This window comes from Nomascus leucogenys, chromosome 4, assembly GCF_006542625.1.
Source record: "Nomascus leucogenys isolate Asia chromosome 4, Asia_NLE_v1, whole genome shotgun sequence".
NCBI lineage: Eukaryota > Metazoa > Chordata > Mammalia > Primates > Hylobatidae > Nomascus > Nomascus leucogenys.
In genome coordinates this window covers 128167786-128173785 of record NC_044384.1, presented here as the reverse complement: position 1 = coordinate 128173785, position 6000 = coordinate 128167786, and the positions used below count along the sequence as shown (strand labels likewise).

General features: G+C 44.6%; 1 protein-coding gene across 2 annotated transcripts in view; it reads left to right on the top strand.

Annotated features, from left to right (window-relative positions):
* Positions 1 to 1042: 1042 nt before the first annotated feature.
* The window catches only part of LOC100589888 (ubiquitin-conjugating enzyme E2 E2), a 393012-nt gene continuing 388054 nt past the window's right edge, over positions 1043 to 6000 (top strand). The window contains exon 1 of one of the 2 annotated variants that reach the window (XM_030812267.1): positions 1043 to 1301. The gene's annotated coding sequence lies outside the window, so the exon portion shown is untranslated. Of the gene's footprint in view, positions 1302 to 1331; positions 1502 to 6000 lie in introns of those variants that run through there. The other variant, XM_030812268.1, reaches the window with a different exon arrangement.

Sequence of the window (6000 nt, the reverse complement as noted above, 5' to 3'; positions counted from 1 at the left end):
TATTAAACCCATTTTGAACTTAGTAAATAGCAGTTAAAACATCTACAGTCAAATGAAGTACTGTAGCAACCATAATTTCAGCAGTTAAGCCGTGAAAGGTCTTCCAATCCTTTCCTCCACAAAGATCGAAGTTAACTTTGCTGCATCCCTGGACACCCCGTTGCCAACGACCCAGCACTCCGTGGGTAAGTGAGGCTGGAGGTGAGGGTGGGAGAAATTTCGTGGAAGCTGAGTTTGCAAAGCAGGTACGTATTTTTTTTTTAAAAAAAAACAGTTATTTGGGATGAGGAGTACAACGGAACCTAATGTTCCCTCAGGCCACCTACAGCACTGCTACTGTTCCCATATCCTTCAGCTGGGCATGAAGGCAGCTTCCTACTCACTCTGACAGCGGTGCACCCTGTACCCCCACCCCTCTCTTCAATACCCCAGGGCTAAACGGCCCGAAGCTCCTCTCTACCGGCTGGTGTGCATTCTGGGCCAGGGCGAGCCAAAAGGCAGAAGGGCCTTCGTGCTGCAGTGTCTGGTGAAGAGTCAGGCTTAGCCTGGACGAACTTTCCAGGCCAACGTGAAGTTTTCCTGTCTTGGGTACATGCGGGCCCCACGCGTCTGCGAGTTTGGGTTAGTGTGTCAACAGGGTCAGTCCCCGTAGCTACTTTGCGAAAGCTTCGAGGCGAGCGTGAAGTCAAGGGCTGCGGTGGTTGGGGGTAAAAGGCCTCCTCGCCCCACTGCCTGCACCGTCTTGGGGTAACCCCTAACCCTCAGCCGGCGTTTCCCTTTAATGCGCGTGCCCGTCAAGGTCCTCGCGTCCCCTCCCCTCAAGCCACCCCGTCAGCCTCGGTTTCCCCCACTTCTCCCCGTCCTTGTCGTTCCTTCCCCGTGGGACGCCCCTCGCCCATCTCCGTCAGAGCCCGGTCTGCACGCGGGACGCAGCTGTCACTTTACTTTTCCGCGCCGCCTCCCCACCCCCTCTCCCGACCGGCGGGGCAGCCCGACCGGGCGCGCGCCCGCCCCCGCCCCCTCGCGGCCGCGCGCCGGAGGAGGAGGGGCGGGGGGAGGAGGGAGGCGCGCGGCGCCGCACGGCCGACGTGGGGCTCGCGCTCTCGCGGTCTCTCCCGGGCGGGCGCGCAGGCACGCGCACTCGCGAGTGCGCGCGCGGACGGCCGGGCGGCGGCGGCGGCTCCCGGAGGTGGTGGCTTCACTTTCCAGGACTCAGGGGCAGCCACAGCGACAGCCGCGGGCAGCAGCCTCAGGAGCCGGAGCTGGAACGGCCGGGGGCGGCGGCAGCGGCGGCGCTGAGGGTGAGTCCGGGCGGGCGCGAGCGCGGCGGGGACAGGCGTGGTCGGGTGCGTGGTGCGTGGGTCCGGCTTTCGGTGACTAGACGGTCCGCAGGGGACATCCCGTCCCTGGGGCCTCCCCAGTCTCCGTCCCCCTTGCGCCGCGGCTGCTCTCTCCCCGGGCTTCGGCTCGAGCCTGCGACCTGCACGGACACCCCCCTCAGGTATTCGCTCGGGCCGCGCCGGTGCCTCCCCTCCTCGGGCGTCCTCCCTCTCGCTGGCGTCCTCCTCACTCCCCCGACCTCCCCTCCGCGTCTGAGGTCTCTGCTTACACCGCTTGTGCCCTAGTTCCCTCCTTCCTCCCTCCCCGTGCGCGGTTCCCTGCGCCCCCTCCCGCGAGCCTCCTGCCCCCGTTTCTCGCCCTTTCTACCCCTCCCCCTTCTTCCCATCCCCCCCTTCTGCCTCTTCTCTCCCTGTCCTTCTACCCCCTTCCGTTCTCAGTTCCCCATCCTTCTCCACCCTCCCAGCGCCTTCCTTCTCCTAGCCGCATCCTGGAACTAAGTCTTTGCAAAAGTACAGGATAAATGTCACGGTGGAAAGTGCCCGGCTTGATCTTTTGCTGTTCTCCCTAATTGCATAATTGCTGCACATGGTGTGTCTCCTGGCGAGTGCCGGGTCTGGCTCCTTCGCCGCCGCACCCCGGTGGCCCGCCCGGAGAAGACCCTGTGGGGCATATTTGTGTGTGTCCTCGTGAGGGGTGTGTGTTGTATTGGTCTTTTGTGATGCCTGGCGCTTGTCACAGTTTGGACCCGAAGCCCATTTTTCTCTGGTCTCTTCTCGGCAGCCCCCACTGGCCTGGTTTGAAACTGGATTCCCTCTGTCCTCTCCCCCTTCCCCCCCCCCCACCCCACTTCTCCCCCTCTTTTCTCCCCTGTCTCTCATAATGTTTTGATCTTTTTGCCCTTTACCATTTCTAATGAAGATAAAGCGTGGCATCTTGTGGCTTTTTTTCCCCACGACCAACCAGAAATGTCCAATCCATCTTCCCTTAAGGAAATTAAGGCCGCTTTAGAAAGACATCATCCTGTGCTCGGTGGCTGTTAGACCCATTTGCATGTTTTCAAGATTCATCGTTTTGTATTGTGTATTCTTGAGAGTCTACTAAAATATTTTCATTTAAAAGTACGAAAGGAAGTGCTAGGGTTTACCCTCAAAGTATCTCGCGGTTCTAAAAGATTTTACGCTCCTCTTAGTTTTTAATCCCTGATTTGTTTAAAAAGTATGTTTCTAGATATGTAATAATTCAGGCTGGACTTCGTGAATCTAAATATTTGCCTTTACTACAGCAATTTGGATGCTCCTTGGCTCTTTGGAGTTCCTTATGTGGGCTGATGCTGAAATAGACTGTTTTCATATAATGCCATACCCCATTCTCTTTCCCCTGCAGCACCTTTTACCCCCAAATCAGGTGTTCCACTGTGATTTTCTGCATAAATGTCTTTGCAGTTAAATTTAAAGCTGGATATTGCTGTGTGCGTATACTATATATTTATTTTACATTTTAGAAAAGTTTAGAAACATGAGAAGACAGCAAGACATATATGACAGAAATAAATGCTTTCCTGTTACAAAAGCTTAAATGAACACTTGGTTTTGCAGTTTTATACTAGTAGATACTGTTACAAGGCTTACCTGGATAGTAGGCTGGATTTATGGAATGACTATAGTTGCCTTTATGTAGTCAGTAATATTTCAAGCCAAATCATTTCATTTTTATGGAACATGTGAGTTTCATTCGCTGTATGCTGCTAATTTCCAGGACTGTAATTACAACATAGGGTACATAGCTAATACAAGTTTAGACAGTTTGTGTTGAAGAAGTAACAATATGTAAGCCTCTTAATATAGTTTTAGGAAAGACTACCTATTTTATGTTTAAAAATTAAGTTTTACTTTGAGTTATGAAGTAAGCGTATTTATATCCCTCAATATCTTTGAAAGTATCATTGGAGAGTAGCTCTTTGTTTATAACCCTGGGATTTAAGTTTATCTTCCCTGTAGATGAGATAATCGGATCAGATTAGCTATTTAGGAATTAATTTTAAAATGCTGATTTAGAAGATAATGTTTAAAGAATTTTAATTCAGGAATTTTTGTTTTGTACTTCAGAGAGACAAGACATCAAGTTTACACTTACGACTGATTAAATTGATTTATAGACTACTTTTTCTTCATAAAAATTTGTTGCACCTGAGTGGTACAATAATTTTTTTCTAAACTTTTTCTGTAATCAAGCATTCAAAAAACAAACCCAGGAGAAATTCCTTTTATTATCGATATTTGAGAAGAGATGTGAAAACTTTATTTCTAAAAGTTCCTATAGTGGTTATCAGTGGCCTCAGATGGATTTATTATTTGTAGGTTAACATTTGGATGAAATATGTCTTAAGTCAAAAGTGGGAATAATTCTTTTCCTTAATGTGAAACTAGAAATTACACCTCTATTGGGGAATTTCTAATAGTATTTTTATTAGTTCTCTAGTGAGACTAAGTTTTACTTTAATCTTCCTCTGATATTCGGCAGTAGAAATTTGGGTTTCAGATTATGGCTCAGATCACATCATTGAGTAATCTTTTTAAGTAATAATATAACTATGGCATTCGATAGTATGTAAATGCACATAAATAATATTGAGAAGAATGTGTGGCTTTATAACTAATGTGATACACAACTGAAACTCTCAGCATAGTTTATTAAATCATAGTTTATAAAACTGAAGCTGCAGCCTCGGTATAGAGAATATTATTTCATTGAGGTTCCCATATATTTGTCATGGAATGGATTGCTCCTGTTTTAAAGTGTATAAAATGATTTCTCACTCATTTCACATTTCTTAAGGTATTGCTGGCAGCATTTTGCTATATCTGAGCACCTTTCCCTGAGGATTGTTCTCTTTTTCACTCTCATGCATGCCGCCCTATCTGATATGCCATTATGTACATACTTACAAGGTTTTAAACTTCTGATATATTTTAACTGAAATAAGTAAGGTGAAAAAAAATATTAAATCCAAGAATGAGAATTTAGAGTAAAATAAAAATGAAAAAAAGCAAAAAATATGTTACGACTTTTAGAGCTAGATGTGAAACATACTGATATAAAATTTCAGTATTCTATTAAGTGACTTTAGTGCTCATAAAAGATGTCACACCTGTGGAGACTGGTGCTCTTCATTTACAGTGTAGGTAGAAAAGTAGTCAGCTTTTCCATTAGTATGTTTCAGAGCTGTTGGGGCAGATCTGTTTTTGTTTTGCATGGGGAGCTGTTGGGGTTGAAGGGGTGCTGGTGGTTGTGTGTGTGGTGTGTCAGTGAAAGGATTCACTATTTTCTATTGACTCTTTGTGGCTCTGTGCTTCCTGATGCTTCCATTCTTTTGCAGTGCTTTTTGGTTTGTCTTACAAAATTTCAGTCCATTAAAGGTCGGTGTTACAACATTGCTTTGGCTTAGAGCAAGCTACAAGTTAAATCTTTAGTAATGGTGAATTTTCATCAGTGTCAAATAGCTATCCATTTGGACTAAATTATAGTAATTAAAAAATTTTGCTTTATTTGAGGTATCTTTACCTATTCTTATTCTTGATCATATCAGAAACAGTTTTATTTGAAGTTGTAATTTGATTAAGAGTAATCAAAAGGATCCATTTCAAAAGGAATTTGTTCAGTGTACCTATAATTTTTAAAGGTTTTTTTTTCTGTTAATGGTCCTTGTTAAGTATAGGTATTTTGTTTTTAAAGAGGTGTCTGAGAAGACAGCTATACAGTGCTGAAAGTGATTATTAGGTGACAAAACCATGGTGAGTACTAGGCCTTTTAGAGTCTGGGCATGGGTTTTGTTGGTTCAGTTCTGGATTTGTCAGAACACTGTAAGCTAGTCAGCTCATAAGGGATGTATTCATAGTCATCAAACTCAGAAATTGATTATGATAGAATGACAGTTGAGAAGAGATACTCCTTTTCACTTACTGGAATTGTTTGTGTCTGCTGTCTAGATTATAACAGCTACCTAAATATCAAGGTATTGAGGAAATTGAGTTGGTAATTGGAGCTGCTTGGGGAGCCTGAACGCAGAGCAAAAGGAATTTGAAAGCCTTGAGGGATATTTTAGCCAGACTGTGGGGAAAAAAAAAAAATCTTCAGTGTCTCCGTCTCTTGTGAAATATGGTTGCTTTAGTATATAGCTGAATGCTGTCATATGGTTCAATTTTTATTTAGAATCATGCAGTCATGCAGGCCTCTGTGTTCTTCTGTTATCACAAAGGTTACTTACAACAACTTACTAGTTTGGAGATTTTTAACTTAGGCCAGCCCTGAGGATGTATTGATTGAATAGGGATTTTTTAAGTGTCCTCCCATTTTTCTGTTGCCACAACTATTTGTACTAACCTTCGTTTTTGTACTTAGCAAGTTGGCTAGCCCAGGTTTTTCACAGTTGTGGGATCAAAGGGCTTAGCACAGCACCTGGTAGAGAGTAGACGCTTAATCATTTTTTTCTTATTTTCTGTAACAGCATTATTGATATGTGATTCACATACTATAAAATTTACCCTTTAAAAATGTACAACTCTGTAGTTCTTAGAATATTTATTATTAGAATTGTGCAACATTATCATTATCTAATTTAAGAACATTTCTATCACCCCACAGGGAAGCCTCATACCCATT